This window comes from Apis cerana, linkage group LG6 (genome assembly GCF_029169275.1).
Source record: "Apis cerana isolate GH-2021 linkage group LG6, AcerK_1.0, whole genome shotgun sequence".
NCBI lineage: Eukaryota > Metazoa > Arthropoda > Insecta > Hymenoptera > Apidae > Apis > Apis cerana.
In genome coordinates this window covers 10,553,590-10,572,194 of record NC_083857.1, presented here as the reverse complement: position 1 = coordinate 10,572,194, position 18,605 = coordinate 10,553,590, and the positions used below count along the sequence as shown (strand labels likewise).

The 18,605-nt window shown below is 37.8% G+C and overlaps 1 protein-coding gene across 3 annotated transcripts in view; it reads right to left on the bottom strand.

The window, feature by feature from the left end:
• The window catches only part of LOC107993834 (leucine-rich repeat-containing protein 24), a 314,678-nt gene that overhangs the window by 255,261 nt on the left and 40,812 nt on the right, over nt 1-18,605 (bottom strand). For 2 of the 3 annotated variants that reach the window (XM_062076331.1, XM_062076329.1), the window contains exon 2: nt 16,453-16,494. The gene's annotated coding sequence lies outside the window, so the exon portion shown is untranslated. Of the gene's footprint in view, nt 1-16,452; nt 16,495-18,605 lie in introns of those variants that run through there. The other variant, XM_062076336.1, reaches the window with a different exon arrangement.

Below are 18,605 nucleotides of genomic sequence, written 5' to 3'. Positions count from 1 at the left end.
TCCCCCCATAAACGAGAAATCTAAGTTCCCTTGGTCGGTGAAAACTTGTGAACTGTGTCTACAGCCCAATGGCTACCTCGTTATCATTCTCACTATCTTTGACGTGGCGTATCGTTTCGAGCCATTAACACGAAATGTCGCGATATATCTTCTCGAACCTTTATCTCTTTTAATAATGAAAATGAAACGTGCAGGGTGGGGCGCGTATATAGATATTACGAGCTATTTTCTTCTTACAAATTGCTACAAATTTCGATGCGTCTTCTTTTTTTTTTTTTTTTTTTTAATTGAAAAGCTTGAAGGAATCAATTTTAGAATGTAATTTTGTAGGTATGTTTTTTTAAAAACAAAAAACCCCAAATTATCGGTTCCAATTTAATTTTTGAAAAAATACATATCAATATCTGCAGTATATCGTAGTAGTATATCGATGAAAACATCTAGTGATATTTTATAATGCTCTGTATCACGTTGATCCGAAAGTTATCATATTTTTTTCTCTCTTTCTCGTTTGGAAACAGCAAATAATGACTCGATTTTTTTTTAATTGCCATAGTTGCGTATGCATACGCGTTATTATTAATCCTTTATGGCTATACGTTATGCGTTAAAATTAACATTTTAATTTTTTCCGCCTTCTTTCAATTTTAGATTAAAATTTTTTTTCCGTATATCGACACACGAAGAGATAAATATGGAAATATAAATGAATTACGAAGAGCTTTCCGAGAATAATTTATCAGTATCGTCATTAATATGCTAATTTCTCGTTCCAATTTTATATCAAAATTTTTTTTTCAAAATATCGAAACGAGTCTTTCCATTTATCGGAAATGAAAACGGAAAATATAGGCAACGCCATATATAGGATTAAAACAAAGTCGTGCTATCGTTTTTTTCTTTTTTCTTTCTTTTCGTTTTTAAATTAATAATTGCTCGAGCGACCAAACGTTTATTTTCGCGACAAACTTTATCGAATTAAAATTTCGATCGTCGAACATTCAAAAATCCATGATCGGTCTACGAAAAATTCGAAGATCCAAAAGATTTCGTTCAATTTATCCTTTAACAACTATTAATTCACTTCCGTTTTTTCGGGTGAAAACGAAATTGCAGAGGTCGAGAAATAAAAACTCCAATCATGGAGGCGGTGGATCGTCCGATTTGCATTCTCCGCTCTCATTTTGTAACCGAAGTGCATCGAATGCAAATTCTACCGCATATGCGACACATTCTCCCTGCAGATTGGCCATGCAAAACGATATCAATAATAAAAAAGGAGACAAGATTTTCAACAAGATTCACGATAAATCACTTATATATAGACTATCGCCTGTTCGAAAAGGCAGAGAAGAGGACATCGTCCTTTATATCAACGTCCATCGCGAAATCTCCGCGTTTTTCACGATAATGGATCATTTTTCTAATGCATTCGATGCCAATATTTCCAACTTGCATCATTGACTTCGATTCGAGAAGATTCCGTTTCTTTATTCAAGTTGATACGTAAATATAATGACATCGTTTGATGATCCAATTCGAAATTTTCGCAATTTTTAAGTTATTTCCAATCTTGATATTTTGATTTAAGATTTTTCTCATGGTTAATATTTATTAATCAAGACACGATCGAAATTGTGATTTTTGAGTTGAGTTATTGTTATGACAAATTGAGAGATTGAATATATATATATTTATATTTATTCTAAATATAAAACAATTAGATAGAAAGATAAAAATTCGAAATTGATTTTTGCAATAAATTAAAAATAAAACTTTCGTTTCCATAAGTGTGATTTATTATATCGTGTTTAATAGGAAATTATCGAGATAGTTCGCTTGTCCCTTCCCCACGAAATTTATTCGGAATTTGTTTAAATTTTTCACGAATTTTCACGAGAAAGTGTGGACGAGTATTTTTCCCTCCTCCTTTCATTACGTACTCTTCTTTTTTTCAATCCAGCGTGAGAGGAAAAATAGTTAATCGCCGGTATTTTTAGTATTAATTTTAACGACCATCGAGCATTGCTATGCGCATAATTATTTTTTCCCCTCCCCCGAAAATTTTATCGAAAGTTCGCCAGTTAAAATTGAAACAATGTTTATATCCGCCAGCTTCGAATACCAGCTCGCGAAATTGAAATATCTCACCCATATGGCTTATTAATTTTAATTGAAATGAATTTTTTTTTTTTTTTTTTTTTTATATACATACACGACTCAACGCAGTATTTCTGGGCCAGGGATATACATATATTCAAACGAAGTGCGATATTGATTTTTTTTTTTTTTTTGCCCAAGGCAAAAATAAAATTAAAACTTGTCACTGTTTAATGAACTATTAACACAAGTAATTATCTCGTATTACCTCATTCGAAGCTTTTTCCGCGCGCAAAATAACAATTTATCAACGGCGGTGCAGGCACGATTTAAATTCATACGATATTTATTCATTTCCTAGTGGATAGAGCGGAATTAAAACGCGGTCGCCTCGGTAATAATATCACGATAAATGATACGCATGCGTTATTTCATCGTGAAAGTGATTCCTCAATTTACAAGCGTTAGCATCGATTTCACAATTTTTTTTTTTTCTTTTTTCTTTACATCTCGCACGATATTTATATTTCCCTTCCGTCATTAAGCGCAAGTACAATTAAATCGAGCTGTTACTAATGCCTCGGTTAATAACGACGAGAACTCCGTACGAGCGTTTCACGATTCGAAAAGGGCCATTCATCGCTAGTTCCAGGCACGTATTGCTCGTATTGGCGGAACACTTATTTTCATTGAGAGTACTGAGGGCAGAAACGAGTAGAAACCTATCGATCGATAAATATCACGAGTTATGCTGCTCGAAACGATCTACCTTTTTTTCGCGAATATCGTCGATATGTCGGTGCTAGAGAAACGTTTGAACACGATAAATACAGTGTACGGTTATAAAATATGGGGTTATAAGTTACATCGTACGTGGAAAACCACGTTACGCGAATCATATGGTCAAAAAGTTTGCGGAATTTCAAATATCTATGATTTTAATTCTTGTTTCGATTCGAAATTAAACGTGAATATGTTTTTTCGTCAAATATTTTATTAAAAAAAAAAAAAAAGGAAAGAAAAAAAGAGAGAAAATAAATCGTACGAGGATAGGTTTATATCGTTCGTAACTTTTTTAATAACTATACATAAATTTTCGCAAAGTGCCATTACGTGTTGCCATTTAAATCTTCCCGCAATATTTATTTTTCCAAACGGGGAGTGACAACACGCAATCAGGGCATGTTTCCATCAATAAACCGACAATATCAACAAACACTCGATGTTATCTTAACCGAAGTAACGCAATTTACCACACCTATCCAGCAACATCAATTACTAGAGCTTCGATCCGCTAAGAATAACAACGCATCTCGCTCTGTCAGAGGAGCCCCGTTTCATCGATTCTCCTTCTACTTCCTTGTATCAAATGAAAGGTGAAGGGAAATAAGGAGAATATTATAAAACAATTTTGTAATGTAAACAAGTTTTAATATTTCCGTACCGTCGATAAAGAAAAAATAAGATTCAACGAAGGATAACTGTTCGTAATATTAAGTTTATATTTTTAATTAGGTAGACAAGATTGTATTTCATTGAAATTTGAAGAGATAGTGGTTGAATAGAATATATTGTCAAGAAATATTAAAGAAGATATTTATTAAATTTATTATAACAAATAAATAGAAATAATAAAAATTATTTCTATTTAACGTTTCAAATTAATTGTTAAAATTTTGCATGGAAAGAGAAATGTAACATTTCTATTATTTTTATTTATTTATTCTCTGTGGCCTAAATTCAATTTTGCCCCAATTCCGCGCACAACGACGCGACGAGTATATATACATCTTTTTCTTGCGGATGATAGAGCAGCCAAAACGAATTCAACTATACTGGGGTACTATATTAAATTTTGTCAGACCAATTCGAGGGAATTTGATGTACGGCCACAAAGGATCCGGGTCAGCGAAGTCGGTCGGTTTTCACACAGGCTAGAAAGGCTGGCGAGTACGTCACGTTAACCATATAAAGCCCGGACTTATCCACGTTGTCGATAAATGATCGAGATGAAGCGTCTGTCAATCAAACGTTAATATGAATACGAAATCTAACGAGGTATTCGCTTATTAAATCTTTTAAAGTATTTCAATGGGATGAAATGAAAATTCACGACGAATCGTCTTATTATGCATCATCGTCGCTATATTTGCTTGCTTCGAAATTCTTCGATCGATCTACATAAATCATTTTCCATGATTTATTTTTTAAATTGTGTGCTTTTGAAAATTTTGGAAAAAAAAATTGGAATCATCGAGGAGGAATATCTTAAAATGCAAGTAGATTTATTTAAAAAATTTTGAAGGCAAATATAATTATTCGATTATTATTTAACTTGTATAGCGACAAGACTAAACTGAACAAAGCCAGTCATCTTCAGGTATGCAATCTGATCCCTGGAATGACCTACCTGGAAATTCCTGGAAGGAATTCGCTCATAGTAAAAAAGGATTAACAAGAAACAGCAAAACCTTGATGCATTCTTTCCCAGATTTTATTTACGTTCCGAATGTCTTTTAAAAAAAAGAAATTGAACGCTTTATTCGAATAACAGTATTAACAGTAAATATTAAATCGCATTCTTAAACATTGCGAAATTCAATCAAATCTTGGACTTAAAAATAATTAAAATTAATAAAATATTCACAAAGTCGACATTACTACCAAAAATTATTAATTTTCAAATTAATTCCAATCAAATGTCTTTCAAAATTAATTTGTTCGATCGATTTATCTCTTCGATTTCGGATCACCGCTAACGAGAAACCAATAGTCATTCAATTATTCACCACTTATCATTCCATTACAACTCACATAATCATAGTTGAGAACCGTTAACCCTTATCTTCGATAATCCCGTATAGGGATCAGATCTGTTTGATCAGCGCGGTCGAAATATCGGAAACAAGATTAGGCTGGAGATTAGGGCGCGTGTGCATCTTCCTAAAGAGTAACACCGTGAAACAATATGTGGCACGCCATCCAGGTAGAAGAACGAGACAGCCCTTCCAATCACGCGTATTAATCACACGTATGTATATACTCTTTATCTCGAAATACGAAACGACGATTTTATTGCTCGTCTGTTTAAGATAAACGGATCCAGAGATCGCGTGTCGAGATCCTGATCCCAATAAAACGGCAAGTGGAGTCGGTTACGAAGTTCGTTTTTTTAAATCCAAGAACGACGAGGCGACACGCGAGCGTGTCGATTCAAGCCTCCATTTATTCCCAGATTTTTACGTTGATCCTGTCGTGCATCCATGCGAATATCCATTTCACTTATAAAATTATATCGATCGATTTTGGGATGATTACGTAGAAAAAGACAAACTTCATTTCTAAATACTGATCAGAGGTACTAAAAAATCGGAGATGTGTCCCTTTTCTACATTCCAATCACCTCGGTTTTTAAAAAAAAAATTGCTCGAATATGCATTGAGAATTACCTCAAAAGAAGATTTAAAAGATAAAAACGATCGAACAGATTTCGCAGAGAGCGTGTTTCCAAAAAGCAACACCGATCCTTTCTTCTCTCCCCGTCATTAATCATTCATTCTTCCTAATGGTCACTTAACCTAGCTTGAACCGAGTCAAAGAGGACAAACACACGGAGAGGACACCGCGTGCAGACACATCGTGATATATCGCGTCGATTCGATGGCAAAACTCCCTCCCCCTTGTTTCGAAGGAAGCCGCCGAGGTTCCCAATTCTTTCACCGGCGAGCACGCAACGTGGCTTACCTTTCATCGAATTCCACCATACGGAAACGAAAGAGACGACGTTATCGTACGTGCCGGCCGAATAGAACCGATAAGGATGATAAACACTCTGGAACCTAATCGCACTGCGATGAGTAGAAATATCGAGCTATGTCCTTGTGTGTCGCGTGTACTATATCACATACCACACACTGATATATAAGAAAACCGTCTTCCTGGATAAAGGATAAATATATATATATAAAAGGGATGAAGAGGAACCGGAAGGGGGTATCGTTCATCGTTCGCGTTTACGTTTATTGGATAGCAGATAGGCTGATGCGTCTGATCGTTAGAGAGAAGGACGAGAGAGTAGGTTTTAAACAGGCGTGTGTGTTGTTGAGAATGGGAGCTGAGAAGGGAGGTTAAGTAACGGGATAGGGGGCAGGTTGGGTCGGGTTGATGGCGAACTTTTTTGTTCCGTTGATAGGGGATGAAAAATGAAGAGTCACGGAGAGAGGGAGAGAGTCGATTAGAAACAAGGATATGAATCGGTCGACCACCCTCGATCGTCAATATTCATAGGACGTGGCCGGGGCGTCGTTACTTAGGCGGATGTGCTATCATAGGAAAGAAAAGCCGACCGCGAAATGAGGGGATGACGCCTCGCCACTTTCCTTCCGAGTGATGGCTATTCGTTGGTCGATAAAGCGTTTAACGACGTGGAAATCGAAAGTCTGCAAGATCCGCAAGAATCGACACCGTGGGGAGGGGAAAGTTATACGGGGGAAGAGATTGGATAATTAGATTGGAAAGGTTAGAAAAAAAAGAGAAAGAAAAAGAAATAGAAATGGTGTATCCGAGAGGATTGTATCCGAGGGACAATGGATTTTTGGTAATTAAACGATGAAACGGGCTTTTGTTCTCCTCGTTTCTTTGTTTGAGTTGGGGAATATCGAATTGAAAGAGGGGAAAAGAGGAAAAAAAAAAAAGAAAAAAGAAAAAAAAATTGTTTGATAGCGTGACCGTATGGAATTTGATGAAAGCGACGATCGCGTGTGCAACGTTAATCCTTGAACGAAGAGTGTAATTTTTTTAGGCTAATGATAAAATTAAGACGGAGACGGAGAAAATAGAATTTTGTAATTAGCTTAACGTGGAATCATAAAAGTATGATCAAACGTTAACGGCTAATTATTTGATCGTAGATAGCAAAGGTCAACCGTAAAATTGAAAAATACGGGATGAATCTAGGAGGAATGAATTCGTTAAATGACAACTCGGGCGGAAATCCGGTTCAACTGCAATTAACACTTTCCAATTGGCCGTTCGAACGTGCATTATGTCGAAATCAACGAATTCGTAGCTTCTCGACTGCTCGTTCATGCGGATAATTCGCTTCGTTTTGTTTGCACCGGCTTACAGATCGGTGAGCTCAGCTACTTCAATTTCGCGTCATTATTCAAAAAGAAACAAAAAAGAAACGTATTCGTGTAAAATTTCAACGGGTTTCCCCTCGCCTCGACGAATTTTTCACTCAATATCCACGATTATATGGCTTTTCGGGTAACTGTTAAGCGATATTGAAGAGGAAGGCGCGAGAGGAATTTCTACGGGGCGAAATGAAAGTCGTTCGTCTCGGTTATATGGTTTCTGTAAACTTAGACAACACGGTGTCGTTTTACCAAAAGTACGCTTATTCGCGAATAATTTAATTAACCGGTCAAAAAGATGATCGAACGATCCAAATTTGTAAAGAAGAAAATTAATATCTTAAGGGTGGATAAAAAAAAAAGAAAAAACTGCTCAGTGAACAGTTGGGTTGCTTCGATATTTCAGTTCGGAAAAAAGAATATCAAGAATTTTCTCTAAAAAATTCTACAAAATGAAACATTAAATTATCTAAATTATTTAGAAGAATTTATTCAGAATAAATCATCAACGAGAGCAATCTCACGATTAAACAGAGCATAAAATCAATCAATGCTCCTTCTGAAGAGGAAGTCGCGTTATAAACGAAATTATTTGAAACGCGATCTCTGATTCTTCCCGACCCCGTTTCCATCCCTTCCCTCCCCATCCACCCCGAAATTCGTTTTTCATCGGGGGATAAAACAAAGGGGGATCTGGAACGATAGAGGAAAATTTCATCGTTCTTATTGTATAACGAGAACTTTTGGACGACACCAACTGGAGACCAGCGTTGGACTCCTTCTCCTGATGTTGTAAAGTTGCCAGTTTTTGTCGCGTGGAAACGTTTCGCGTTGAAAACTTACGGAAGCCAAGTCAGGGGGGCCGGTGATGAATTATTGTACATTAGCGTCGGTGAACGTCGCTTTGTCCCGGGTATATATGTACTACACCCGTTGTACAAAGTTAAAGACTCCGCGGGAATTTTGTATTCCCACGCGAGGAGAATGGAATTGTTGCTGTTGAAAAATAACAGGTCGCGAAAATATGAATGGCCGGTCGAGGTGAATAAACGAAGCAGGGCTCGAAATTTACAATTTTCCTGCCTATTGTACGTGTTTCGTCCCCTTTCCGTATCCTCCGAAAATTCCAACTCGATTCATCGAGGTAATTCGATCCTTCCTACCTTTATTTTTCCTCCTTTCTTTCCTTTTTTTTCTTTTTCAATCGAGTCGAACAACGAGAAAGAAGAATCAGAAAGAAATTAATTCCGATTCGCGCTTTTTGAGGGGAGAAATTTATTAGGAAGGAAATTTTTCGAAGCGGTATTAATTCGTCCTAACCTACAAAGGCTACAAAAAATTGTCACCGACCGAAAGAAATTCCCCAAGCAAAATTAATATCAATTCCGAGCGAGGGCCGAAAGAAATTTTTCAAAGCAAAAATTAATTCCCATCGTGGAAAAATTCGTAGGGAAAAATCGTGTCCGTGAGTAATACGATCCGCGGTATAAAATCCGTGCCAATTTCCAACCGGATTTCCTAGCGGGGCTGTACACCACCACCGTGAATAGGCGAACGCGCGTTGATTGCATACCTTATAACCACGAGAAAGGATACATCGCTCGCGGCTTATCCTATGAGAGACGCGCCATCCCTAAGTAAATAATCAACTATGCTCGGAGGAGATTTCTCAACGGGTCTTCTTAGCGGCCGTATAAATCGCGCGTGAATCCTTCTTTCTCACGCATTCTGAAGAAACGGTTAAGGGAGGGGGCGGTTGCTAATAATCGAATATTCATGGGACGACATGGTAGGAGTCGAGGAAGTTTCTGCCCCTTGGTTTCTTATTCGGATACGGTGCGGTACGGAGATGATGGTGATACCGGTATTACGTGTTGATGAATATTGATAGGATGGGTTATGGATGCTTACTTAACGCTGATTGCGGATAACGATGTCGGGATAAGAAATAGGGCGTAAGTCAGTAGCAATGTATCAATGGGAATATAGAAGATGCAACATCTTTGTAACGAGTTTATCATCTGTGATAGCGATCGAGATGCATGCCGATAGTGAGATGTTATCGAGGCTTTATAATGCAGGAACTAGTGATGTTATAATTCAATATTTATCTAAAAGTTTGTTGACTTGGTGCACGACAACATCAATAGTTTTATCGTTTTATTATTCAACTGTATGTATTTTATCGTCAACGATGAACTCGAGAATACAATGGCAAGCATCGGAACAGAAAATATTGAGAGTTTTCGCGAATCTGATATTCATGATATTAAGATGGAAAAATAGATTAATATAATCGTAAGTTTAAAATGTTTTAAAGATTGAACAAAATATGAGGAAAATTAAATTCGAGTTCGAATTTTCTCTGCTACGACGAGAGTACGGGAAGGATACGGTTAAGTTGATCGGTGTGAGAATAGCGACAGTCGACAGACATTGAGGCGTCTGAAATTGTACGTATATGTAACTCCAGTCACCAAACGTTTGAGGATTTAGTGGGCGTCAGAAGGGTTATCCTTGTAATCACGGGCACATCGGAATACCCATCGGTGTGGTGAACGCTACGTCACAGTCATCAAACGTCTTTGAATTTGATAGCGTTGGGAATGTTACATCTGTATGCAAACAATGCATTAATCGATACAACACTGGGGTGTGCAGCGTACGTATATATGTATGGATTTAGTGTGGATTTACCACTCGTAATCGGCGGATTTGGTGGTATCAGGAGTGGCACGACCGAGATCGTAGGAACGTCTTTGATTTCAATGACATTAGAAGTACCTAGAATCAATAGTGTCACGATGGAATACGATTTCCAGCTTTCCAAATATTCCCTCGTACGATTAATTGATTATCGATAAATTAATACATTCCCATTTTATGCAAATCAATCCGCTATGAACTTGGAATGATGTTTAACCCTTTGCGAACGAACGTCGTATTGAAGTTACGATCAAAATTAGATTAAGTTAAGTCAGTGAGTTAAGTAAAATACAATTTTCAGAAAATAGTATATATTTTTCTTTATTCCCAATATTTATAATTTACAATTTTACTTTTACATAGAGCAAATTTTTAACCTATCAAAGAACCAAAGAATCGAGAAAATATTGGTGAACACAAAGAGTGGAAGTAACCTTGGAAGAAATCGTGAATCAAAATCTGATCGGATCCTGATATCTAGAGATCAATTTAATACATTTAATTTCCCTTGTTAAAACAGTTTAATAAGAAAATATCCAATTTATCCAATTAATTACCATTTAATCCCCATGTCATTTTTGCTCTTCACGCTCGTTATGAACGATAAATTCTCTCAATAACGAAATTGCCGGCAACGTAATTACCGGCCACGATTATCCACTTCCTAAACGTATACGCACGCATGACCGAGAAAGGAATCACGGTTAATTGGAGCCGCACGAAAGGGAAACGGCGTTCCCCGGAAACGAGCGATAAGAAACCCGTTCCTCCACCTTTGATCCCGCCGAATTAATCGTCAAAGAGTTCATTTCTTCCTCCGACTCGAACTCGGATCTATCGCGCTTCCTTAATTGTATCGATGGGGGTTGGGAGAAGGTGAAGAAAAAAAAAAAAAGAAAGAAAGGAGAAGAGAAGAGGAACACGCTCGAGGCTTATCGAGAGCCTTTTTATTTTTCCACGGGTCTTCTGGCTTCATTTTCAACTGGATCACGCTTCGAATGACTCGAAAAGAAAGGGGGAAGGGTTTCGTGCGGGAAGGGATCGTAAAATTTTCCGCGGAAGCCCTGGCAAGATTAAAACGCGTTTTAATCCGAAACTAATCCAATGCGCGGGATCGAATTAAAATTATTCGCAGTTGGATTATCGTTTACGGCCCCGTGGAGACTTTCCACGCCTCTCTGTGCCTCTCTTCTGTCTCTGTTTCTCTTGCGGCGATGTTTCGCTAGGATTTTGTTGCGCGAATAATTGGAACTTATTCTCTTGTGACGTAGTCATTTTACGATTAATGGTGACGCATCATTTTGCGTTTTCGAAACTCTATGGCGCGATTCCATTTCGTTTAAGATTTAATTTGCATCTTGCGATTATGAACTCGATTATTACGCGTAATTATTTATCTTTTCAAAAAATTGTAGGCTAATAATTTGAATATATATATATATCTTTTTTTGTAATTGATTTTTTATAAATTGAACAAGAAGAACAATTAATCTATAATGATTAAAAATGTGGTTTGGAAAGTTGATTATAGTTTCAAAGTAACAATCATTTTAATTATTTTACCCAATATATGTATACAAATATAATAACTATAAATAATCTTAGAGTAATAATAGAGTTATTCGTTTAAGAATTAAAATTTCATAAAATTTCTAATAGTTCTAAGAGATATATTATCAATATTTGATAGAATTTTAATATTTAATATTTATAATATTTTATAATATCGGTAACAATTCTGGAATCTTTGCAATATAAATATGTTTCATTTATTGTCGAGAAAATATTTATTGCAAACAGAATTTTTTTCACTAATCTCCACTATTACCACAACTGCCAATAAGAAAACTCGCCGTTCAATTATCGTTCAAAAAGGTGTTTCCAGGTGTAAAAATGCTTAAACGTGTTCAAAGGCCGCGAGAATTTCTCCGACGAGCCCGTTTCCGGCTAGGTACTCGCCGAGTCTTCCGTGCGAGCTGAAGTTAATCTAAAAAAGCGAAGAAGCAGACGTTCCGCGGCACGATCCACATTGCCTTGCTTCCTTCTGGAGACAGGAGAGAACGCGAGGGCTTTAAAAACGGCAGCCAAACACTCGTATATCTTGGCCAGGCAGACGGTTAAAAATATTCCGAGCACCAAGTAAAAATACAAGCATCTTACACGCCATGATGGTTACATGGGCTTATTGACAGCGCAATGCTGCCGTTCCACAAAGGGAGCGTGTCTGCCATGCTCCCTTTAATGTGTTTTGATGCACGAAATTAGGTTTCGTGCACGTTTCTATACGTTACTTCTACGTTAAATTATTAATGGTAATTTAACAATGACAATCTGCGAGCGGAGCATAAGAAAAGTTGTACAAACAGAACAAATTTGAGGGAAATTGGAAGTTTTTGCCCTTTCTTCTCGCGAAACACCAGAGTAAACGTAATAACATTACGACTTGAACTATTATATCGAATTGAGGAATCATCGACAATTGTATCACATACTATCCATCGATTAAAATCTATCTAAATCTCACGATCGAAACTTTTCGTTACCGACTCTGAGAATCCAATTCCAGTTAATATAACTCGTAACTTTTTTCAAATTTCTCTCGGAATACAAACTTATATAGCTCTAGCAATTCGCTGTAATTACCTTCCAGTATTATATACAACAATTCTCCTAAGTTATAGCGTCTAATTGCGCCACTTCTCTGCGCCGACGAACGGAGGAAAGCAGAAGAAAAAAGCAAGAAGTTATAAAAAAAAAAAAAGAAGAAAGAAGAAAGAAATATAGGAACGAGATTCCTCGTAAGAAGAATTAGACAGTTATTTTGCGTGGTATCGTGACCGGGGCAATTTGCATCGTAATGAAAGTCAATTACACACCGTTCCATAAATCTCGAACGCGTACACGCCACCCCTGTTTCTGCATCACCCACTTCCACTCTCGATAGAGATTCACGGGTCCTTCGCGTTGGTACCGCGCCACTTCCGCTCCAATTGGCGCGCGTACGCGACACGCACGTTCGACTTTGAAATTTATTCCCATAAACGGTGTCGAACCGCTCGATCGACCGCCGTCTGTCGCTTTCTCGTTCGAACTTTTCGCGGTTCGAACAAGTTTCTTTCTGGAACGGTTTCTTCAGTTTACAAAAGAGGGACAAAGTTTCCCTAATCCGCGTGATTCGTGCGAGAAAACTTGAAACTTGTTTTTTTTTTCCTTCCCCTCTGTTGCACGATTACCTTGTCGTTTGTGACGTGAAAGGATTATGATAAATTCGTTCGAACGGGAAAAGGAATATTTTCAACGATTGTATTTAGATTTAAGTATAAATTTAACGATGATATATTTTTGAAAACGTGTAAAAGTTCGAGGCTGATTATACGATCTTTGAAAGGGGTGACAATATAGAGCAGCGGTGAACTGGAATATCATAAAAGGAGGTCAAACATGAAGTTTCTTAATTATTGATTTATCAAGTAAGAACTTCTCTTGAAGTCAAAGATAATTATTACTCAGCTATTCCTTCGTCTTTAATTAATCTAATGTAATTAATCTAATATAATAGAATCAGTCCAAAGTATTCGAGATGATATAAAAATCTTTTCTCTAATTTCGTATTCTAATATTTAAAAAAAAAAAAAAGGAAAGAAAAGAAAAAGGAAGGGAAATCAAGTCAATTCTCTCACCTCGAATATTTTTGTTCAGAAGAGAAGTAAGAATTTTCAACAACTTAAACTTAAAATTTCACGATTATTTTAAACCAAAGTAGAAAGAAAGAATATCAAGAAGAAAGATCAACGTTGAAAATAGCTCGATCCTTTACTAAATAATTTATCAAAATCGTTACTAAGATCATATCCGATGTAATCTCATCCCCTTCCGCTGAAACGTTCTTCGCGATTCAATAATTCCTTCCTCCCCGAAAGCAAAACACACTTTTCTCCCCCGCCCTGGTGTTCGCTAAATTCGGAAAATAAATCGGCTATTTTTGTTCCGGGGGGCGCACACCGGGGAGGGAGGCAGACTTAAAGGGATTACTCGGGTCTCAAAGTAATCCAAAATAAAAGGAAAGAAACCTAGGAGCCGACGAGGTAAAATAGGGGGAGGCTGGCGATTAAATGCTTCAAGACGTTACATCACTTTTTCCCCAACTTTCAACAAGGATGAAATTAACCTTGCCCGAGGTATGGCCGGCCTCCAACTTTTTCTTTCGATTCATTAAAACTTGGGGAGGTTGGCCACGTTGTATGATAACACTGTGAAACGACTGACTATTCTTCCTACCTAGAAATCCTGGTGGGGAAAGATTGGAAAAACGAAACGAGTCTCGCTCTCTCTCTCTCTCTCTCTTTTTCTCCCTTTCGCTCTCTATCTGTGTACACACGCGCGTACACAGTGGATGTATGCGTGTGAATGTTTTTCTTTCTTTCTCTTTCTCTCTCTCAGTTTGCACTCTCAACGTCTTCTCGGCAAGCGAGAGCCAAATTCACGAAACAGGCGATGTAGCTCTCCCGGTTTCACCTCTTCGATACTTTTTTCCAACGGGCAAGCGAGGGCGATTTAATAAAAGGAGCGGAAACATCGCAGTTCTTGTAAACTGGAACAGATTGAAGCTCGAGTGGCTTATTTCTCCGGCCAGCTAGACAGACAGACGATTTTATTCGAGATATTCTCCTTGCGTTCTCCGGCATTCCGCCGAGGACAAGATACAAACGAGGCAATTAGCCTCTGTGGATGGTGCGCAATATCTTGACGGATTTTTGTGAAGTATGGGGATAGGATGGCACGCGTCGAGGATCTTATCGCAAGGAGGAGGAGATTTTTCTTCGTATCCTCTTGGATTCGAGTCGTGTTCTTTCTCGGGAAGATATTTCGTTGTAACCGTATACGAATATATTTATATCGGATTCACGGGCAAGCGTGAAAATAATTGATCGAATATATTGCGATTGAATGAACGAAGAATAACGTGGAACAATAGAGACGTGGATGTAAGTATGCTTTTCGAGAATTAAGCGGCGATATTATTTATTACGTTCGCTGATTTGATTATTCCCTGTGAAAATGATTCTGTTATTCTAATTAGCATAATGACCGGTTCCACTAAGCTGATTTAATGGATATCATTGTTATTGTATATGCTCGATAATAATTAAGTGGATTCGTATGATCGTATATATCGTTCGAGTAATTATATGTCGAAGCGAAAAGTATTGCACGAATGATATTCGATTACTGCTAATTTCTTAATGCGTTAAGACTGCGAGATCGAATCGAAATAAAGCAATACCACCAAGATACAAGGTGAAAGGTGAATAAATATATTTAAAAAAAAAAGAAAAACAAAGAAAGGAAAAAAATAATCCAAGGAGAATCGATATAAAAACCAAATTCCAGTTCGCCAACAATGGACACCATTCAACAAATATCTGTCCGGCGAGGGAACATACGAAACGCTCGCTTCTATCGCGACAGAATGCAACAAAGGTATTCACAGCGAATGACCGAGCAATCTGAATGGGTTCGTTGCCGGTTAGCCGAATGGCCGCGCAAGCAACGTGGCGCCGACATTTTTACCGAACAATTAGACGAGAGTACGCGAAGAGAGGTAGCGCGCATTTAGGACGAGGCCTTCGAATCGGGTCTGCGAGGGTTTTCCTCGTGAAAACGGCTTCCTCGTTCCTCGTGGAACCGGGTCTAGGATGTTTTTTTTTTTCCCTTTTTGTCTTTTCTCTCTTTTTTTTAAATTCTACTCCTGCCTCGGTGAAAACTTACTACTTTTATTTTTCATGATACAACAAAAGCAAGATCCTAGCACGGGCTAATGGTAAAACTTCAAAGAAACACAGAGCTGGTTGGAAAGAGCGGAGAAAGAGAGAGAGAGGGTGAAGTTGGTTTTTTGGTTTCCGGCAGCTATGGTCCATTAAAAATTAATAAATTTAAACCAACCGACCATCTCGACGCCGAGTGAGGAAATTCGCTTCAACTACAATTAACGAGCTAAATAAAAAGCTCTTTCGAATCGGAGATTTTCATTTCAATCTCGTTTCCCTTATTTTCACTTTTTCTTCTTTCTTTCTTTCTCGTTTCTCTCTTTCTCTCTCGCTTCTTTTTTGGTCATATTTTATCCGTTCTTCCCCTATTTTGTTTTCATCGCGAAAATGGCAGAGTTACTTCAACTCGTGGCACATAACAGTGATATTTTGATTTTTGCTATTTCTTTTCTCTCTCTCTCTCTTTTTTTGAATAATTAGCATTACTACCGAGGGGAAGCACGATGAAAAATTAATTTCTTCGTTTACGTGGATATATGATAGCCGAGTTTTGAACGGAAAAAAATTTATTTCGAAATATGAGAGACGAATTACACGCGGAGAACGATCGCCTTTGTTTTAAAATGGGCGAGGATAGTACGTCTAAATCGAGTCGCGGCACGTTTCTTCAAAAGCGCTGTCATTAGGCCACGTAAGCACATCAGAGTCGCGCACGTACTCGTTAATGATCTACCTCGTCTTACCTCGAGAATCTCGGTCTTCTTGTTCCCCCGTGTGATGGAAATCTGAAATAAAAAGATCCCTTTTTTAAAATTTTCTCGGAGGAAAATGTACGGAGCAACAATTAAACAACTCTTCGATAAACGAAAACTTTCTACAATTTCTCAATTTCGTTTCGTTTCTTAAAAGACAATTAATCGTTATTCCATGCTATTTTATTATTATTATTTTATTATTCATCGATTAATCTTTGTATGTATGAGCCATTATCGAGTTCACATGAATTCGATTAATATTAATGAGATATAAATATCGCGATAAGTTCTACGTAATTTTATAATTCTACGTTACACCATGCATAATATTAACCGAGTATTAATCTCTCGTAAGATCGATTCTAGAAGCGTGAACACGCAATTTTTTTTTTCTTTTTTTCGAAGCGTACCAGATAATTAGAAAACATCCCATGCGTAAACGTTTCCATCAATGATCCCGGTTTCCTTCCTCCCTGTTCTCGATCTTCGCTCGCTGTTAATCAAACAGCTGCAAAAACGAAAGAAGAGAAGAAGCTTCGCGAGCCACTCGAAACCGTATACGCCGGCTTAATTATCGCCAACTCTCACGTATGCAACATCGGTAATCATCGGTCGGTGAAGTGGTGCATTTATCACGTTCCACTGTTCACCATGTTGGATTTACTTTCGAGTGGCGGTCCTTGCAACCAAGGGATTGGAAGGGGGACAAGAGGGTTTCGCAACGTCGCTTTTTGTTCGGCTCGCCGGTTTTATGGCGCGCACGTAGCTAAAGTTTGCAAACCGGAAGTTGGCGGGAACAGGGACGCGCCGTGGAACAAAGGTATCGTGGGCCGTAACGAATTGTTGAATAACGTGTCTTCTTCTCTCTCCATTTCTTTTCTTCTTTTTTATTTTTCGTTCTTGGAAAAGTAAAGCAAAGTAAACGCGAACGTAACGTAACGATCGAGAATTTTCTGTGGCGAGGCAGGTCACGGCCACGAGTGGGTTAATTAGCATGAAAAGTATTACGACGATTTCGAAGAAGAGCCGTCGAAAGAACGGTCGGTAATTAGAGATTTGTTAACGCGGACCGGGATCGCGAAAAACCATGTGGCCATCGCGTTCTTTTAATGTACACGGGGATGAAAAAGTGGCGGGCGTAACCGCACCGGCACTGGTTTTACGATACTCGCGTGATTACCCGCCTCTTGTTTTTAAGGTTTTCTCGGCTTTCTGCAATTTTCGCTGAACCCCTGGAAAAAAACTCTTGCAACTCTTTTGCGCCGGTTAGTCGAACATCATCGCGTTTTAATCTAGCGTTCGTGGGTTTTTTGATGAGGTGAAATAATGAAATTCGCGGGTTTAAAATGTTTTACGTCACGAATGATACTGTGCACGCTAATCATCATTCCTCGTGATATGTTGCGATTATTCCCTGGTATAATACAAGAATAATAAAACTGAAGAAATCCACCGTCCAGTATTCCAGTTTTTTTTTTCTTTTTTTTTAATATTGTTCGCTCTTGACGGGTCGAAACGTTCGAAACGATCCATCATTCTGCCACCAACGGCGTTACAAATTCTATTTTCAATGAGAATATCAAAGGATTGAAACGTTCATTTGTTAGAGCTTACCATGGTCTGTTATTGTGATAAGTGGGGTGAGTTTTGGTACTTGACCCTCACGAGAGCTCGACGGGGGCCCTTACCCATCCGGTATATAAGTTTCATAGGGGGGTGACCCAACGTAAGTGTCATTTGAGGTTTTAGAGGCTTTCATAACCTTGGGTGTTATAGTTAGCATTGTTCGGGGATATTCGAGGAATGGAACTCGTGTCCATTTGAAGGGGGTGTCACAATGTCTCTGTAATATTACAGCTTGTTGCATCTGATGAATCAGTAGTTTGACAACGATGAGGTCACGCGATTCATTGAATATTTTATCTGAAAATGCATATTCGAAAGCGAAAATGTTTTATAAATAATGAAATGAAAACGTCATTTATTTTTCATTACATTTTTCAATGTTCAATGAACAATTTTATCTCGAAATGTCACGGTATTTTAAAATGCAGTATACGTTTATATGTTTTATTTTTATGTTTTTAACAGGAAAATGCATTTTGAAAATAAATTATCGTAATTCATCAAAATTGATGGGG